Source organism: Watersipora subatra, chromosome 5 (genome assembly GCF_963576615.1).
Source record: "Watersipora subatra chromosome 5, tzWatSuba1.1, whole genome shotgun sequence".
Taxonomy (NCBI): Eukaryota; Metazoa; Bryozoa; class Gymnolaemata; order Cheilostomatida; family Watersiporidae; genus Watersipora; species Watersipora subatra.
Genome location: NC_088712.1, coordinates 6,123,217 through 6,145,176, shown reverse-complemented (window position 1 = coordinate 6,145,176; position 21,960 = coordinate 6,123,217).

The following is a 21,960-nucleotide window of genomic DNA, read 5'->3' as shown; positions in this document are numbered from 1 at the left end:
CACTATTAACAAATCTAATATATTTTCAAAAAACAGAAAGTAGTGGACCATTGCATGAGCAAAGATATTACAGTTAATGTACTAATTCTATTAAGTTTGAGAGCATGGTCTTTAATCTCATGGTTTACTAAATGTCCAAATTTCACCAATAAGGACAGTTGAAAGTTCCTCTTCACACATTTCAAAAATATCATCTGAGCATAATTCTGAAAGCATACAAATATATAGTTACTAAATAAACAAAAATTACAAATACAAATAACAAATACCTCTATTTTGCAATTGAAGGAGCTTGATGAGAAACAACGTATAAACCAATTCAATCTTTGTCTGAAATTTCATTAGCCATCATATCTCTTATTTGTGAAAAAAATGTTAAATGGCAGCCATCGGAATAAAAATGCTTTTGGTAATGGTCGAACTGAAGTTTTAGATTTTATTTTGTTCATTTCATATTTTTATGCCTAATTTAACCAAGAAACCTCAATAGTTTTTTCTTATATTCTGATCATCCTTGCAAAAGTCCATAATCAAAAATTAAAAAAGAAAAACTTTTTTGGTTGCAAAACTTGGTTTCTCGAACTGTCAACAAACTAAATTCCATTGCTTCATTAGCCTTTTTCTAAACACATTAGATTATAGTTTGAAACATATTTTAGCTTTCAAACTGCAAGCGATAAACAATGGTAGATGATTATGACACTTGTTCTTAAATATGACAAATAGTTAAACACAAATCATCAGACCGAATAAATCTTGAGTTATTGGAAACTATTATGTCAAACTAAAAATTTTGCAAATAATATTACTGGAAATTAAAAAAAAAGATATTAGTCTGTAGAACTGTGTAAGAAAATTGATAAAGTCATTTAAATGGTAAAAAAATCTTAATGCATGCTTTTCCACAGTTTTTTTAAAGTGTGTCAAGTTTCTTCTTACATTAAATTCTGCTTTTAAAACTCAGGACAGTAGGATAATACTCGGTTGCTAAAAAGTTTTTTGGTGACCAACAAACGATGATGCTATTATGAAAGTGTGTTGAGTGCAGTTACTTGTGTCATAATTTGTTTGTTTGCTTTTAACTTAGCTTTGTATTTTTGAAAGACAACAACGCAAAAAACAACAAAGTCATCAACAAAATTTTTATTTAGACTTTTCCTAGGCAATCATCATTATTTTGAAGGTTGAATAATTTACTAAGATTTATTTTAGGTATGAATCAATTTGTTAAGAACATATGCTGTTTCCCAGATGCTCATCATCTAACTGAGAGCCAACCCGGAACTGGGTTCAATTAACAAGTAGGCCTAATTGGCTTGTTGCATTTATCATTGCTCCTGTTCCTATCAAAAAATTTCCAAAGCTCATCAAAGTATGTGAATATTTACTACATCTCCATCACCCAATCTTTAAAATATGTTGTTTATGCGCTTGTTTAGCACCGTATACATATATTTATGCAACCATAAAATCATCCTCAATATTTCTTTTATTAACAAGTATATATAAAATGTTTACATAATATAACTATTTTTTTTAAGATATGTGTATTATACATAAATAAACCTTCATTTGCACTACATAAAAAGCATATGCAAATAAATGGGTTCTCTGTTCTTTTTGGTTATATTTTGCATAATGTCTGCACAATGTGAACATCCTACTACTGTTATTTCTACATAGTACTGCCATGACCTCAGACAGCAATGTAGCATAAGCTCACTACCCCGATCTTACAACAATATAGAAACCAACTAGCTGAAAAGTTCATGTTTAGGGGGTGATTAGTTGGAAATAGATCCACAATTATTGGTGCAAGTTGTAAATGCAAGTCAGCATAAAGTTCCTAAACATTACAGAAATGATTAAAACCTTAGCTAAGTTTATTAGGAACGATATTTTCATGATAGGATAGGTGTCAACGCAAAATAACCCGAAGTGTTTCATGCTTTTCAACCTTGAGAGCGTCTATTCTTGAGCAAATAATCTCATCTTTGTCACTGAACCGCAGCTGAATTGGTAAAAATTGATAAACAGAGAAAAAAACTGGACTAGCACAAAAAGACATTTCTATCCATATATATAATAAATTGAGACCCACCTTGGAAAAAACCAAACTTTTACCAGTTTATAGGAACCACTAATTACTGGTGATATTATGACAAAGTCAGTGGAATAGATTAGAAGATGTGCATAACTACATTGATAGAAAATTAAGTTTGATAACCGGTGCATCAACTGTTGCAGGAAACATGAGCTAGTAAACAAGCTAGTAAAACAGCTAGTAAAACAAGTAAATTGCTTGACTGTCTACTTTTCCGGCCAGGCCGTATAATCTAAAATAGCAGCTACTTCCTATAACTTTATCACCCAATGATTGGTCAAAGTCTCACAATTTTACTTTATAGAACCAAAATGATGTTTTGCTTTTTCTGCTACATTAATAGTCTAAAATGCTTGTTTTTTACCTTTTTAATGACTAATAAATACATTAAAAATTGTTTTGTTGCCCTTTTTTTCTGTTTGATGCCAGGCTTGTGGCTTTGGGAAAAGTGAAAACCAGAAGAGATTGGCTAGGGTATTTGTCTTCGATATTTACACACAGACAGCTGAGCCAATAAACTATTTTCTTGCATCACATAATAAATATTCGCATACACGCCTTAAATGACGGTATCACCTGAAACCAATGATTGCTAATTCACTAGTAATTAAGAAAAGTAAATAGATTGAATTAATGTAGTGGTATGCTCACAGTCTTTTTATTCATCAAATTAAAAAGACACCTGCTTTAAGCACAAAGAACTAGTATTGTTTACAGAGGCTTTACCGCACTGGTTTTAGCTGACGCAAGTTGGCTGAAAAAATATTATGAAAGTAAAAATTAAGCTATCAAAGTGTTTTATGTGAATGCTGTCAAACAAACTTGTCAAGATGGCTTACATTAATATTTCGGACAATCTCAGAGTGAGAAAAACCACCAGCAAATATTTAAAACTTTCCTGAAAAGAAAAAAAATAACAACATCAAGGAATTATTCTACAAAGCTTAATTTAAATGTTGATTATAGAGTCTAAGATATGGTTTGCTCTAACAACCATGTAACTTTGTAGTATCATGTTTTGGAAAATCAACTGCTTACCATTAATCAAGTTCTTATTCTACTATTCGATTTCCATTAAAGCCAGTTGTTTGATGCGTTTTAAAAGCACCTCAGCTTGCAGAGTTAATGAAAAAGTATGTCTAGTTACCTAAGCGTTTCTACTTATTTACTTTTGACAATATACATTATTTTGAATGATTTTAATAAATGACAAACAATGTCTATTTATGTCAACCAATTTTAGACAATGCAGGATAAACCTTACAAAAAACTCTTGTTCCAACAATGTCTTGCGGAGCACATGTGAATTCTACAATGCGTAATATTCACATAAAACACTCTTTTTAATCCTTTTGCTGCCATAGACATATTTATGCGTTTTCTATGGTCGAGTGCCTTGGACACGATTTTTGCGACGCTCTCAGCAATATACATATATATATATATTTGAATATATATTTATATATACATGATTAAAATATATATTACATATATAATATATATTTATACATATATATATTTATATATATATGTATATATATTTATATATTTATATATAAACATAATAAAAATATATATATATATATATAATATATCTTTATACATATATATATATATATTTATATATATATATACATGTATATATATTGTGGATTTCAATCTAAATGGTGTGTATATTTTTGCCTTTATGTGTAGAGTAAAGAGAATCAGCAGATTATTTTACAATAACAAAAAATCAAACCCCGGATAAATTTACAAAAACCAAACATGGCCTGTTAGACTAATTGCCCATTGAATTAGTCTGATCCCATTTCAGTGGAAACTCTTAAAGTTCCTGAAGAAATGCTAAACTTATAATTAGACATGAAAATAATAAGCAAATTCTGGGGAAAGAGATTTTTCTAAAACAAAATAAAGATTTAGCTTCTCGGAGTGACTTTCGGTATTACATCCATGTTTTAGTTACCCACTACTAAAAAATTTCTTTCTTTATGTCGGTCAAGAAACCCATGCCTGAAAAATAAATTATGAGTACAAATTAAAAATGAAAAAACTCTAGTTTTAGTTTGTATGCTTGAACTGTTTTACAAATATACAAATTAAACGAAATAAGATTTCATGTTCTACTTTATTTAGCAATGGTGTAGCAAAAAAAACCTTCCGGTAATCCTTGCTTTTTAGTACTTGGGACATGGGTCAAAACTTTGACAGTCTTATACATTTGCATTACAACTAGCAATTTGTGTGAAACTAATCCAAATTATTTGATAATATTTTTTGCTACGAGAAAGAATTTTTTTTACAAACATCAAAGTCATAACATTAAATGCTAAAATACAATTTGTTTTTACACTCAATAGCTGTCTCCTTAATTTGCAAACTACAGTTGGTGTTGTTTTAGCTAAAAGTATTAAGGAAAAACAGTTTGGGAGCTGATAGTTGGAAATAAAACAAAGCTGCTCTCTATTCTGATTGGTTATTTGTAAGTTTAATTTATGTGGCTCATACAAATACATGTAGAGAGTTTTGCCTCAGACATATATATGCCATAAAGACTTCTTCATTGTCAGGTAACATCTTGATATGCTGAGTTTTTATTAAATTAAATAAGATTTCCTAAATCTTTCTTTAGCATGAACCTTGTCAAGTATAATACATGTATGTGTTATACATTTCTTAAATATTAGGAACTTCGAGAATTTGCAAAAATAAAGTTTAAGCATTCTTGTTAAAACTCAGGTCAGAAAATTGGTTGACCTATAATTTTACTCTGCAAGCGTTCTTTAACAAATCATGAACCGTTTTTATGGCAGCAATGACTATATTTTTGTCTAAAGCTTCACAGGTATTTTTGCTGGAGATTTTGCAGTGCATATTAAATAGTGATGATATATGAAAATATTACTAATGCAAAAAATCAAACAATTCTTTTGAAAATTAGCAAAGACGCTATAAGATTTAACCAGTTACTATTATGGTAAAAATTACTATCATTTTGTTGCGTGAATTCTTCTTTTGATGACCACATATCAATTATGTACAGTTTAAAAATAATTTTTGCAAAAAATATGTTAATTGTTAGATCGAGAACCATAAATGATACTTAGCTATATTAGTGCTAGTTTTTTTCATTAAAACTAACACAAAGTTAAACCTTTGAGATGATTAGGCGGTGATCAGTCAGCTATTCATTTGGTAAATAGCAGAATAATTAATAACCATCAGCAAAGTGAATCAAATTAATGTTGTAATTGTACATTTCAAATTCGGGGGTGTTAATTGTAAAAATGTATTTTTTTTGCCATTTCACATAATATTCTGCTATACCAGTAGTGCATGCTAAGGTAAAAAAATATCAGATTTAAAGAAGGTAATAGAAAAAATTGAATTCAGAAAATCAAATCCGCTGATGTTTATTCATCTGTAGGATTTAAAGCCAGATATTGTCAAAAAATAGGCCTGTGGAAGCAAAACAGGTAATAAACAATAAAAATTTCCAGTCACTTGTCACCTTTTAGTATTTTCTCTTTATAATGACACCATGAAAAATTAATGATGTAGCGACTTGTTGATATGAGTCAGCTCCTAGACTATGTGCATTGTAAAAATATCAGCAAATGCTGCCATAATAATTTGTCAGTGTTAAGTTGAAATTAAAAAATTCACCATCAATTAAAAAAGAGAAACTTAAAGCATAAAAACGGTAAAAATTGAAATGTGTGATAAAAGTATTGACAAATTTATCATAATAATTTGTCGATAATGCTTTTGCCAGTTCTAAAAACTCTCTCATTGATCAAAAAATATAAAATGATAGTAATAAGTGATGCAACTAAAGGTAATGCACAACACAGTGTATAAAAGTCTTAATTAATCGGAAGTCTAAGAGAAATATGTGAGAATGCCAAATAATGTTACACAATTTTATCACCTGGTATAATGAATTGCTTTTAAATGATAAATCTAACAGAATTGACCAGTAATTTGTTTAAACTACACATACATACATATGTCAAAAATTATGCTAAAACATAGCTTTTAGCAAGTTAAGAAAACTTGGGTGGATTAATTAAAGAGTATCCCAAAATATAAAAAGTTGTTATAAAGTTGATAAAAAGTCTTTGTTTAAATAAACACACTGAATATACTCATGCACATTATCTCATTATAATCATATCCTTCACTTTAAATGTAGAACATATCAACTAATGCGACCTACTAAGTGCTGCAGCATTACAATTCCGTTGCGCTCATGTTACTCATATATCTTCACTTTTGGAAACTCTTTGTTAGCAATTAACTTCCCTCCAGGTGGTCTTTTACCAAAACTCCTAATCTTCTCTTTTTCAGCAAGTCTTCCAGAGTAATTTATATGGAATTTAATTTTCCCAATTACTCTTGTGGTTATCTCACATTTTAGCCAGTAACTGTTATTAAGAGATGACAAAATGATTGTAAAATTCATACATCGGTAGTCTGTGGTTCTTGCATAAATTTGTGTAGTATGTTTCTACAGATCTTGTATTTGGCTTCCTCTGTTAACTGCAACTATAAACTACCTGTAAATTGCATAACGTGTGTGTTGTATAAATTTTAGCGAATCGAGATCATAACTTCCTTTTTTTGACTGCAGCTGTTCTAACTATGTTAGTTTCAGTAACCTTCAATGATTATTAGCAGTTTATAAAAATATAAGCTCATAAGGAATTAAAAGTTATTCTTCTGTTAAAACACAATGCTACAGCTCCAAAAACATTAATATGTCGCTTTGAAGTTATCTTACTCCAAAATGAAAAGGGCATTTTCTTTGAAATTTGGTATACTAAGAATAGTTTCAGCAGCGTTCTTAAAGCAGCTAGAATATTATATCATAGTGGTTGGTCTGAGATACAAGCTCATAAATCTTGTCAACACAGAGGTTATCAACTAACATTGCATCTTGATCATTTAAAAGTTGAAGATCAGGAACCAGGCTATAACAGGTGTAACTCTCAGGCTCATTTATTGTAGGTTAGCTGAGACAGCAAATTGAAGATAAAAATCTTATCAAATTGTATGTTTTTAACCGCATTACAAGTCAACGTTATATATGTGTCTACACTGAAAGATTCTCAAGAGCCTTCCTGTGATATTGTAGGAAAATCATTTGTTAGTAAAAAGAATGTCACAAAATAACACTCCAATCAGAGTGCGAGCAATTGTTATGTAAATGTTTACTATCAATTGTTAAAAAATACCATTCTTGTAACATTGCTAGCACATTCATTTAAAGGTAAAGTAATTTATGACTATATCGGTCCAACTACACTGCACGTTAATCGTTCATGTCTTTCACAGTTAAACATTCCAAAATAACACTCCTGGAGCAATGCAGAGACTTTATATAACAATGTTTTCTAATAATGTAATGGTAACGTTAGCACAGCTTATTCATTCCGTGTTCTATATATAGCACAACGATTATAATTTTACACAATTTTCATTGAGTTTTCACATACATTTCTGCTTAGTTCATAAGAGTACAAGAATAATTATGCACAGGCAATAAACAGGCCTAAAACAACTTTGCTCGCTAGCACAAATGTTCAGGCTTATATAGCGGGCAGGCCCCACCCCTCGTTCTACTTGGCTTCGCTGCCGGTGGACGCCATCAACCACACATTTACTCTCTACCATTTTTGCTATCAAATAAATAGTAACACTTGTTTGGTAACCATTTTCTAACAAAACACTCATACAAATAGTCACAGCATAGTTTTTGAGCATATGTATTTTGATTATACATTTGATTGTATTTATCTATTTATATATTTTGCATAAAATTACTTGTTGTATGTTTTTTCAGTTTCTATTTCTACAACTGACCGTGAGGTGAGAAATTCAAAACCATTGCATTGCGCAGAGAATGAGAAGAAATTGGCGAGATAAGGGTGTGAAATGAAAGGAAAATTATCACATCTGGCTTCAGAAACAGTATTAAAAAGTATGGCCTTGTTGCAACAGGGCATGCTTGTGTCGGTGGTTGTTTGTCTGTTTTATTGACTGAGGTTGTCTTTTGACATCTGCAGTACTATAGAAGTTTGATATTGCATTATTGTATGCTACCATCATAATAAACAGTGAGTGGGTAGTTAAGGGATCATACTAGTCATGGTAGCAATTTAGCTAACTTGGAGAATTCTCACACTTTAAGGCAATATTGTCGCTCACTTCCACCTAATGTTCCTCATGCTTGCTCTTGCCCTATAATGGATGGCAAAATGACATAAAGGTAATAAGATCACCAATGACTAGACTATTTTTTTATTTAATCATTTTGCTTTTTAACCAATATATTAACCCATGTACAAATTTGGCTTTCTGCCAACTGCCAGCCATTTTACAGAAAAATTTCGATATTGCTTCATGATCTGTAAACAAAATCTTTGTTCAGTTTAAATCTCTATATAGAACATTTTTGTGACATATATTGATCTTCTAACATTTTAACCATCAATTCTATGCAAAAACTCAAATGATCTATACTTGGTGAGATGATAAAGCCATGTGAAGCTTCGATCGACGCAAAACTAAAACGATCATCCATAATGTTCCTTACTCTTACAAAATTATTACTTTAACCAATATCACAGACAGTGCCGCTGCTTTAATTATCTGATTATTCATGAAAATCTGAATCGGAATTAGCCATAATGTATTCAATATACCTAATCACCTGTTTTCTGACTCGTGCCCGGTAATTGATGAACTCACACAAAAAATTGTTCGTTTTTGAATTAGAAATTCTCAAATATACAATTAGAATTTTTTCACTATTTCAGGCTGATGTTATCAGAAAAAAATGAAACAATACAGTAAAGTTTATAAAAGTCTTAAAGAATGTGGCTTATGTTGTCAACGAATAATAAAATTAGGTAACAACGCAATTTCTGAGAAAGTCTTAAATAAGCGTCTATTTCAATCGTCTCAGGAAAACGCATTCACACTTCTATTGCAGTGAAAGGGTGAAATAAATCAAAATTTAACATTGAATTATTTTACAAGTGTATCATTTTATTTAATAAACTCAGAGTCTGTAGTAATACTAGTGAATACTAGCTATATGTGAATTGGCTATAATGCCAACAACATAACTAATTACCTGTTTTCTGACTGGTGCGACATAATTAATTAACTAACACAAAAAAAAATTTAATTTTGAAATTGTCAATTAAAAGTTTAGAATTTATCCACTACTTTAGGCTGATTTTATTAAAAAAATTTGGACAACACTATAAAATTCATAAAAGTTTTAAAAACTGTGGGTTATGTTGTCAAGGAATAATAAAATTAGGTAACTACGAATTTTCTGAGAAAGTCTCAAATAAGCGTCTATGACAGTCGTCCCACAAAAACGCATTTACACTTCTATGGCAGTGAAAGGGTGAAACAATTCAAGATTAAACTTTCAACATTTCCTTTTGTCACAAGTGCATCATTTTATTTAATCAACTCAGAGTCTGACCCCATTCCCACTTTTGTTCAAGTATCTGATGTTGTTTATTTAGTAAATATAATGTCAATTAATAGGAGCAAAAGACATCCGTCCGCAAACCAAATTTGTTTCAAAATGGCAGCATTTCAGCTGTGACAAACACACAAATCAGATTAAGACAGAAAATGTTCCATTTCAAACAATTTACTAATTATATAAACTGAGAATGCTTACATTGTGGTTTTTCAGAATAGGCAGACACAATTTTTACTTTTGGTAATTAAAAGATCACATCAAAAGCTTGACCAATCAGAAGCTTTAAACTAACGGATACAGTTTATTCTATCAGTAAATTGCAAGTTTCTGGTTGGTAAAAATTATTTGATCATAAAATGTTTTCTGTTATACAAGTTACCAGTTAAAGTATCTAACACTAACACCAGTAATTTAAGTAACCGGACAACTATGACAAATAATTCACAAATGAACGAAAAGATAAACAGTAGTCAGGCTAAATCCCTTTGAATATGCTACTTTACTTTTGTGCCCAAACGTTATTTTAAGCTATGCATTTTTAAATTTTTTTGGAGTAGCCGCACATAACAACTAAAAAATGAAAATCTCTTGAAATTACCTAAAAAAATTGGAATGTTTGTATAAGCATTGGAAAAAACTCCAATCCACGCTCTGTACAATAATACATTTTACTTTTTCTTTTTTCCATTCACCTTTTAACTTTAACCTTAATCTGTATAATGAAAATATAAATATTCAACAAATAATTATTAGTCCTAGCAAGTGCATTGATTTACGTAAAATATCAAATTATTTGTAACTTTTAGAAAGATAATTTAAAAATACTAGATAAAAGATTTGTCTAGTTGCATTAATTGGTAATAGTGACACTAGTTTTCCAAACAATTAACAAAATTTGACTAATGATGATCAGATTGATTACAACTACAATATTTTTAGTTACTCACTTCTAATGAATTATTCTTTACAAAGCCTTAAATGGGTATTGGAACTTGACATATTTCTGCTTTCAAAAGGACGATATCTTTTTAAACCTAATAAAAAGTTGACAATTTAGGCAGGTGCTTCTATTCGTGGCTGTGATATTGTTTATTTACAATAAAACATTGTTTCTGATCCGCATCTCTAAATGAGTGTCCCACATGTCATGCATTAGATTATTCCTTACATGAAAAATTCTGATACAACCCATTTACCAAAAAATAAAATTTTTAAATCCAATGTTTCAAAATTCTCTAAAGACGATCCTTTCTGCATTCACAAACTCAAAATTAAACTGGCCCTTTGTCAATGAATTATTAAAATATTACAGTTATTTTCAATATTTTGGCTTACCAGGAAAAAAAATTGAAAAATTTTACCCGTTGCACACATATTACGACCAAAATGGAAAAAACCAATGATCTCACCGTTTGCAATTTTCAGAAAATCAGTTTTTAAGTTTTGACACTGTATCATACAATAAAGATAAAATTTATGACGAGTTTATGTAAGGATATGACGGTTTATTGACAAATACATAGTTCGTTGCTAACAATTTTTTTTTTTAACTTGGTCATTGTTTTTTTTTTGTAAGTCAGTGGACAAAAATGAACATGCGTGTTGGCAACAAACATCATGTATATTTTGTATTTGACTGCATTGAAACAAATTTCCTCATAAAAAATTATTTTTTTTATTTAAAACTAAAATTAATTATATTATAAGTACAGTTTTAAGAGCCACATGGCAAATCTTTTAACCTGATTCAGTCCAGCTCAGAGCTAGCAGCAGCCATTCCAGAGAACCATTTGTTACATCCAAGGAACAGTAGTCCCTAGTCATTGCCTTGTAGTAACAGGCATTTTATTCCTGGCTGGTGCTACCATGTCATCCATCACCTAGACTATAGTAAGCCACAGTCGGCCGTGTCTATTTATCCAAATCAGGGGGCAACTAGTTACATAATCTTAGAGCTTTTCAATTTATATGGCACACGAATTGGTCACTAGGAATGAAATTCTTGAGATAGCGTTCTCACAGAGGCTGTTTACTGCAGAAATGTATTTAATCTTTGCATCCCAGAGCGGCAAAGGCAGCCGTATGATCCCGCAAAAAAGCAATTGATTCAATACATCTAGAGTCTACTGTGTTTCATATTTTTGAAGAGTACAATTTCACCCGGTGAAGGTGGTCTAGCATAACTAAATGAAAATAATAAATCTGTGTGAAATAAATAAGGAAGAAATGCTTCCTAGAAAAAAAGTCTTTTTAAAAAAATAATTTTTTTTGCACATGTAAACATAAAAATATTTCATATCATAAATTTGCAAAATGACTCATTTTTAACACTGATTTTCACATTTTTATTCATAGTTAAAATGAAAAAGTTTTATATCACTGAAGGTTTCCAGTTGGAAAAAAGTGTATAATTTGTGAAAGGAAAATTTGAAGTTGTAAACAAAAATTTTACTTGTTTTCATAAAATGTTCATATTGATTGTTGGTGTTCCATTGATAATTATTAAAAACAATGAATAATTGACTAATGATTCACTGACAGGTTGTCATTACAACTTTTTAACAGTTGGTTGCAATTTTGAGTTACTTTTGACAAAGCCTAAAATGAATGGTAAAGAAACCCAAATATTGACTTTCAAAGGTGCAATCAACTTTTAAACACCAGTTTGCTTGGCATCTTGGGCAGGTGCTTCATTTTGTGGTAATCCTACAGTCCTTTACACATTTGCAATGAAAATATTGGTTTCTATCCGCGTCTTTAAAATTAACATTTTTCGAGTGATTTTTAATGCACTAGTTGTTCATAGTTTTCGGTCACAGCCTGATTCCAGACAATAAAAAATTCTGCATTGACAATGAAATCGAATAATTCAAAACTTTCTAACAACTTCAGCTCCACATTCACATACTCTCAGTTTCACTGCTTCTTTCTCAATGGATTTCTGCAAGTATTTAGCAATGCTCAATATTTTGTGTTACCTTTTTTTCTTCTAACCAACCACACATCAGTTCAACATATTTGAACACCTTTTTTTTTCACAGTAACTATGGCCATCATAATAAATTTCCTTTGTACCTCTTCACGACTAAAAGTGCATGTAAAAACTTCAAATTCGAACTTAATTACTATCACAATATATGTATCAAACATCATTGCTGAAAAGTAGCCTTGTTTTGGCGTTAATTTTTACTAGAGAAAAAATTTTGTGTGTGATAATATCTAACAGCATTTCCTGCCAAAGAATTATTGCATATATGAATATCAAATAGTCTGAGTTACTATTAATTGGAGCAACTTTTATGAAAGACTGCAAAAAAGTATGTATTTTCAACTTCGTGAATGTGCCTAACAATATAGTGGAAAACTCAATCAGGCATGATAAAATTTCATTAGATTTATTCATGCCCTGTAGGAAACAAAAACTAAATTGGGTGCGCAATAGATTACAGATCACAGGCTACATCTAGATTACTGATTTCGGTTATCAACATATAAACCTTAGAATTGGAACTTTGTATATTCAATATTTTTAATTGATCAATTATTGAAATTAAATCTATAAAACAAACGAAGAATTATACAACATTTTTCTAATGTTTGACAAAGGTGAAATAGACAACTAAAATGTAACTTAAAGCGTATGTCAACTTTCACCAATAAGTGTGGCTCAACAACAACCTAACAAAACGCAGCTTAAACCACTTGTTACATTTGAGAATAACTGTATTTGCACTTTGTCTTTGTGCTTTTTGCAGGATGAAGTATTTGCTTACACCACACACGTCTGATAGACACTAAATTGTCTGCTAGTTGGCTGTGTATTTAAGTATTCATAACTAGATGGAAAAACTCATAGTACTTTTGATACAAAATTATAGATAGATTAGACAGCGTGAAATCCATATTCTTTAAAAAAATAGACCTTACAAAATTGTGCCCATTACAACACTTAAAGGAATGCTTTAGCAATTATTTTGTAATTCTGAGCAAAAAACCTAACATACAATTGTGAGTATATATATTATACTGCTTACCATCAGTATAAGTAAACAACAAAGCAACGGAGAAAGGCAGTCAGAGAAAAAAAAAAGGAGACAGGAACCGCTAACAGTAGATAAAGAAGCCACGCATGAAGTAAAAGGGAAAATATGGAGAATAAAGAATCACATGCCTGAAGCTGATACAATTTTTGTACCAACAACTTAGGCGGTCTAAAAGAACTCAAATAAACTAAATATAACTTAGTTTACCATAATTAAATTTAGCAGCGTAGCACTCAATAAAACAAATTGATGCAAGCGAGGTGAGATGCAATGGATGACAATGAAAACCAAATATAATCCAACAATGAAAGAGATATCAGAGAAATTAACCTAGAAAATAGGAGAACAATAAAAGCATGCTAAGAAATACCGCCAATGATTTTTCGCGTAATAGTTTTAAACAGTTTTTATTGAGCAAGTTTATGTTAGTTTTAAGCACTGCCAGGCTCTCAAATATTAAACACAACTTTGAGTTGCTTTTATAATGGGAAGCTTACTTGAGCCCATTTCTTTACATTTAGTCATTTTAAACATATTAATTCATTTAGATTTCAAACTGTAATTTGAAATGTTCAACATAAAGGAAATAAAGCGCTCCTTATATTTAGCATTAAATAATTAAACAAATCGAAAAAAGCCTAAAATATAAATGAGAGCAGTAATAAATGGTAACAAAGTAAAAACCGTAAAACCTCAAAACAAAGGCCTTATTTCTTTGAATGCCACCTCCAATTGACTGCCACGTTGACATTCTTTGTTTTTTGCACACCCATATTAGCAGGAGATACAGTAAACAGAAAAGTGTTTGCAAAGTTGTACTAATAATGGCTCAATTACCTCTGTAACAATTGATTATTTCTGGTGCTTGGTTTGTATCAACGTCCATTTACTAGCTCTGAAAAGCTTCAATATTTTTGCACGCCTTCAACCTTTTGCTCACCGTTCCCGTAACCTTACGGGCTGAGAGCGCAGTCTCAGCACACCAAACCCGTAAATGCCTACCAGATCTGAGTTTTCGATACGTATTTATTAAATTAAATTATTTATTTTTAAAATGGCACTAAAATTTTTAATTAATTTTTGGATGAGTTTTAAAATATATCACACTACTATTTTGAGGTTATAATGAGTCCTTTATACGCATGTGCAAAAAGAACACGTTGCTAGAAGTTGATCATTCTTTTTGGAAAGCTTATCATCATGAACGGACGTGATATTTCAAGCGCTGCTAAAAGATTTGTTTACATGAAGTTATCGACTGGTTTGAAAGTGAAGCAGAGTACTTTTTGCAGAAGAATGTGAAGAAGACAATGAAAGTGAAAAAGAAATTCAACATATTGAATCAGAGTACGAAATTGAGAGTGAAACGGCCGGCGTTGAGGGAGTGAGTCATGACGGTTTTCAAAGAGGAGCCAATTTAAAACCCAAAGAATTTCATTTTGATGACAGCTTGGCAGGTGTAAGAAGCCGAATTCCTGGTCAGATAAGTATTTTTTGGCTATTTAAAGCTGTTTATTACATCGGCCATCATGAATGTTTTATTTAATAAAACAAATAAGTATGGCCTTCAAAAACATGGCGATGCCTGGCAGCTTGTCGATGAAAAAGATATTTGGCGAATTTTTGGTTTAATTTTGCTTATGGGTTTAGTCAAAAAGCCTACTCTGTCATCTTACTGGTCTACCGATCATTTGTTAACTACGCCAGTCTTTAGTAAAATTATTTCAAGAAACAAGTTTTAATGGTTTTAAACAGTTTACATTTCATTGGCAATTCGGAAAACCCTGCTGGCAATAATATGTTCAAATTAGGAAACGTTTTCGCCATGATATGTGACCGGTTATCTTCAGTTTTGCTGCTTGGTAAATTTATATCTATAGATGAAAGCTTACTGGCTTGGAAAGGGCGACTCAGCTTCAGACAGTATATTCCATCTAAAATATATAGATTTGGAATAAACCTATTTGCTCTCTGCAATGCTGTCTCTGGCTATGTGCACAAGCAGTCTGTGTACATTGGTGATGAGCGAGAGCAAGCTGAAAGAACTGGTAGAGGAATCCCTCACAGCAAAGTCATGAAATTAATGAGTAGCTTACCAAATTTAGGTTATTGTTTATTTATTAATAATTTTCTTAATTCGCCAGAGTTAGCAGCCTAACTTGTAAAACATAATACTCATGTTTGTGGAACTTTGTGTTCAAACAGAAAAGTGTCCCAAAGATTTGAAAATGTGTAATGGAAAAGTAATTCAAAAATGTGAGACACCAGCTTTTCTAATGGGAAAGTATGGTTGGCTGTTGGAGAGATAAAAAATATATTTCTGTAATTTCAACTGTTCATAAAAAAACATGGAAGTCGCAGATACAGGCAAAGTATATTATAAAGTGGATAAAGTTTGCAAACTAACTGTTTTTTTGGATTACAACCAATACATGGGAGGAGTTGAAAAATCTGATCAAAATTTGCATTATTATAACGCTGCGCATAAAACCATGAAATGGTACTAAAAACTATTATTTTCGTTTATTAGTTGTTTGTGTATACAATGCATCCATAGTTTATAAAATCCATAACGGCTGTAAAATAACTCACTAAGGGTTCCGACGAAATTACAGTAATTTATCAGATATTTGGACAAACCGTATCTTGCCGCAAGAACAGTATTGCCCGCGCTTCAACTTCTTCTACTCATCGAAAAGTGACAAATCGGCCAGGAAAAGGTAGACCAGCAAAACTCAGAATTTGTAGGCACTGCAAAAGGCGCACTAATGACAAAACCCTATATGGTAGCCAATTTCTCTTATGATGGGGCAGTGTACATGCAGATACTCCTCCTTGTTAGTAAGCAGTGAGCGGCCTGTCTTTGCCTTCCAGTGCACAGAGAGGTCGGACTTCTTACATGTGCTTTTTGTCTCTTCTCTCTCTTCAGTACCTGGTGATTAGCAGTGATAGCTTGCTGATGACTGTATCAAAACAAAAAACCCATGTTTGTCATGGTAGTTGCGTACATGAAAAAATGAGTGTCCAACTCGCCGTGCGCTAACAACAAAACTGGTATTCTGAATTCCTGAATTTCATTTTGTTTGAGTTAAATAATAAATTAAATCATATATTAATCGCTCCTTTGAATATCTTTTCAATTAAAGATAAAAATAATAATTGTTTTAGAGTTAAGAATAAGTTATTAAACGAATAAACTCTTGATATTCCAAAAAAATCTTATATTAAGAGTCTGTGTTACAGTGGAGTGTGGGTCAGTTCATTTATATTAAGATTTCTCACCATTTTTTTATTTTGAGTAATTGACAACCTAAAATTTCTTCATAACGCTATAACATACCAATTTGAGGAAAATTTGATTGTCAATCATAGCCCTGTGGTCCCGGGATCCAAACCACTTCTGCTTTCTTTTAGTAAACTTGGAGCGCTGCCAAGCACTAGAAGCCGGTGCGGCGCAGGTTAAAAATAGAGTCTCAAGTATCAGGGCTGAGCCAATGGAGGGAAAATCTCCCACTCAGCATCTCCAAATCAGGTTTACTGGCAAATAACAACGATTTAAAGTTTTTGCTAGCTACGTTTAAAAAAAAGCCATGGATATGTTTTAACTTAACAAAAAAATTACTACTCCTAGGAAAGATTTGAGGATGAGCTGAACATCAACTTTCCGCTAGTAAACTTGGCACACTGCCAAAATAAAACCTAGACCAGGTGTTATGCTTTGTAAAGTAGTCCATTGTTTTGAATCCGGTTTGTCAGGCCATCAGGTTTAGAATATTTTAAACTTGAAATATTTTAGCCGTCAAACTACCTCTAATATAAAAACGTCAAAAAATGGAAGAAAAATGCAGATACTCCCAAGCAAAATCGTTTAAATTTTTTTATTGAGTTTATCCATGAGAAAGTGAAACTATTTCTACACCAGCAACTCAGGGCTAACATTTTCAGGAAACCAGCACGTCATCTGATTAACCCTTTCACTGCCGTAGACGCATAAATGCGTTTTCGTGAAACGACTGCCGTAGACGCATTATTGCGACTTTCCCTGCAATTGTGTAGTTACCTCATTTTATTATTCGTTGACATCATAACCCACGGTCTTTAAGACTTTTATGAAATTGACAGTGTTGTCCGAATGTTTGTCTATAAAGTTAGCCCAAAATAACGACGCAATTTTAAACTTTTGTTAGAGAATTTCTAATTTAATAACGAACATTTTTTGTGTGAGTTCATTAATTACCACGCGCGAGTCAGAAAACCGGTAATTAGTAATGTTGATGACATTACAGCCATTTCAGATTCAGATTTTTCTGATTATACAGATAATTAAAGCAGCAGCACTGTCTCCGAGAGAGGTAAAAGTAATAATGTTGTAAGAGTCAGAAACATGGATGATCGTTTTAGCTTTGTATCGATCATAGTATCACACAGCTTTATCGTTGCACAAAGTATAGATCCATTAAATTTTTGCATCGCAATGATGGCTAAAATGTTAGCAAATTAAAATATGTAACAAAATGGTTCGAAATAGAGATCAAAATTAGAAAAAATACTGTTTACATATCATGAAGCTATATCGGCATTTTTCGGTAAAATGGCTGGCACTTAGCAGATACCCAAATTTGTACATGCTCGGCAGTGAAAGGGTTAAATAAATACAGTTGACTGCAAAATCATAAATACAAATAATTGCCGAATGGCTAATACGTCAAATATTTAAAAAATACAAATGGAGAGCTTTAATTTTCCCTCTATTGGCTGTAATAACATATTCAACTATTGAACCGGTAATTTGAAAATGGGTTTATTATAAGCAACAATAATATATTTATGTCTTGAAAGCGTTAGATGATATATAGCAGGAAGTACTAAAACAAAAAAAACATATAAGCGTATAAGTATAATATGAAGTTATTGTTGATAAAGCTAGTACAATGTCAACTTGACATATAATATAATTTCATGAACTTGTGGACTAATAGCAAAAGTAGGCTATATCAGCTTATTTCAAGGCAGTCAAACCATATTCACATATTTAGTTCTTCAACAGGAAGCATTATCATGTGAAGTCTCTACTGTTAATAATCTTGGATCATTTTTATTAAAGCATGAATAACTTCATGATGAGGGTTCAAAAACTGTCAAAACAAATATTGTTATTAGGTGGCTTGCTGAGAAATCAGATCATGGGCCGAAAAATGTTATGAAATGCAAATTCTCTTCATGAACCAACCAATCAGAAGAAGCAAAGCGAAGGCGAAGGAAGACAACCTTTTATGACAAAAACATTAAACTTTGTTGTGTACAGCAAATCAGTGTTTCTCCTGAGCAGCAGACAGCAACATATAAACCATTCTCACAATATGGGTACATTTCTTAGCTTTTGTAGAGTAGCTTATAATCTATTATAATAAAAAGAAGGCAGCAACTCAGACTGATGAAGCAGCAGCTATGGTTGTAGCTGGAAGACTGCTATGTTCTTGTTATTCCAGTTAGCTACAATTAGCTTGTCTCCAGAGATGTCCATGTCATACCCACTACCACTCTCAATAGCACTGTCTGTCAGCTCTGAGACTACCTTACCTACAATATAATAAGTATAATCAACAGTCACAGCATATTCCTGGTTTCAATACTTTTTAGTATACTTTAATATGATTTGTTTGAAGGTTTACACTGTACTTTTCAGTCACTTACAAGAAAAGCTAGTTGAAGAGTTATCATTTCTCAAGAAAAAATATCAATCACTGTGCTGCCATAAAACTATACCCATGCTCCTCACAGCTAATTAGTTGGACTGCTTGAAAGTGCTTACAGTGAATATTCCATCAAATTTCTCAGGCTACACCTGCAACTTTACTCTTTGCTGCGGGAAAATCCTTCAAAAAGTTTAATTCGCTATTTCAAAAATCTTTGTTAAAAAAATTATTAATTTTTATTCATGTCGAGCTTCATACTTCCAAATTATCACTTCCTAAGCCATGCCCTACTATATTGAGTTATGTTCACACTAAGCTCGCTCTCCAATAATTAGAAAGAATAATAATAACCTAATAACTGGAAAACAAGCCTCGTGTTATGCTATTTCTTACAGTCACATGAAAGTTGGCATGATGCCAAATATAAGCTATTGGGTGAGCCAATGGCAGAATGTAAAAAGCTTGATAGAAACTATATTTGTGACCTGATGTTCAATACTGGCTGCTATGGGTAAGCAAGCCAGTATACAAGCTGCATTGACGGAATAAAGTGAATTTGTTTATGCAAATATTTTTATTAGAAGATTGCACTTAAGTTATTTTATTATTAACAACCTGGCAGACAAAGTATGCTTGTCTAAAAATGGGTTCAAAATTTACAGAGCAACTGAATAAAAATTATTCTAGTATTATTTAAATTGTTTGTAAATGAATTAAAAAGACCACTGCCCCCTCCCCTTTTACCATAGCATCATAATCAATAGTAGAGTGAAAGGCAATTTTATTCATTAAAAACCTAAATTTATGAGTGTTTTTGTTTTGCCTCACTGAAAGTATGTCCCTCTACACCTTTGGAACACATTGTAAGTGCCTCTAATTCCCCATATAGTAGCAGGACTATCCATAGTTTTATGTACAACTTTGAGACCTGATGATAACACAGGCTATCATACCAATAAATTATGTGACATTCAGTTGATCAGTGATAGTCTACTGAGTGTGCAGGCAAATATAATATAATTGGCTAACGAATGAGAATTAGTGAAAATTATACAGCTACTCTGAATCATAAGCTGATACTAAGTCTATAGCAAATAGACTATCAGAGCTCTTTATTAATATGTATAGTGTTTAATTTCACTATGAGAAGTAGTCAGGGTAGCATTATATGGGTTTACATCAACACTATGTATCTACTAGTATATCTATCAATTACTAGAATGTACAGAACATTTGTTAGCACAACTGTTCACACATATTCTGTATATCATTTATAAGTAAACCAACCAGTTGAGCTATCCAGGACTCTCACAGTGCTGCTGCTGAATGCTGCCACCAGGATATATTTCTCTCCATAGCATGCTACTCCTAGTGGATGAGGCACATCTTTACAAGTCCAAAGCAACTGACCTTGAGAGATGTCTATCAAGCAGACTTGAGATGAGCCATAGTCAGACACAACAACCTTGTTTGATCCTGAAACACAGAGTGAGACCCAATTTTGGCTAAGCTGAGGACAAGTAATATCTTTGAGTTTATTCCCTGTCAGTGAGTAGATGATGAGAAGCTTGTTCTTTCTGTCTGGAGCAACTACTTTATCACAAGTGATGGCTAGTCCTGTGATGGAGTAAGGGCCAGCATAGTCAATGTGAGTCCAGGAAGTGACCTGCTTTCCCTGCTGATCATGTACATAGATGGTCCAACGATTGCCATACACTGCTGTATATAGTCTGTCTTTGTAGACCTCCATTGCTTTAGGGTAGTTGTTGAAAGTGATGAATGAGCCTTTCACTTGGTAGTTGTTGTCAATAGTAACTACTGCATTATTTCCCATTCCAGTAAAAAATTGAGAGTTCCACACTCTTGTTGAATAAGGATTTGATGGTAAAGATACTGTGTGAAGGTGTTTGAGGGCCTTTGGAAGAGGTTTAGAAGGTTGAAGCTTCATCTGCTCATCAATTAGAAACCCGTCAGTGGAGACAACTTCTAGCATTATCTCACAGCTTCCAACTGTGAATAAGGGAAAAATGAATTGTATAATGCATGCAATAAATAATATTTGAGTGTGAGCACTAATAGTGGATATGAAGATGCTAGTCAAGTGAACACTCATATTACACTGTCACAATTTTTTTATGGAAAGTTTGTAATTCTGAAGCACAGTGCACCCTCGAGATACGATTACCCTGATAAACGATTTTATCACCTTACGAAGTTGAACATCGTGATATCTTCACCTAGCTATACAAATTTTATTTCACCATACGAATTTGAGAAAAGTTTCGCCGAGTTAAAATTTGGCAGTCGGTGTGCTCATAACAGACGTCGAAATAACAAAGACGCTGAAATGTGGTTTGCCGAAAACATCTCCCAACGTTTAGAAGAGACACGATGAACGATTTCACTCAGGTCAGTGTTTCACGTGGGAAATTTTGTGAAAAGCACATAATCGAGAGCGAGTATCCATTTTTAGTGTCACTAGGTGCATTTAATACTTAATAGCTACTGTAGGTAACTATAGCTACTAAAGTTAACCCTTTGATAGGGGAAACAACCAGAATGTCGTTTACCGGTTGCGTGGGGAAACGAGATTTATGTATATTTCGG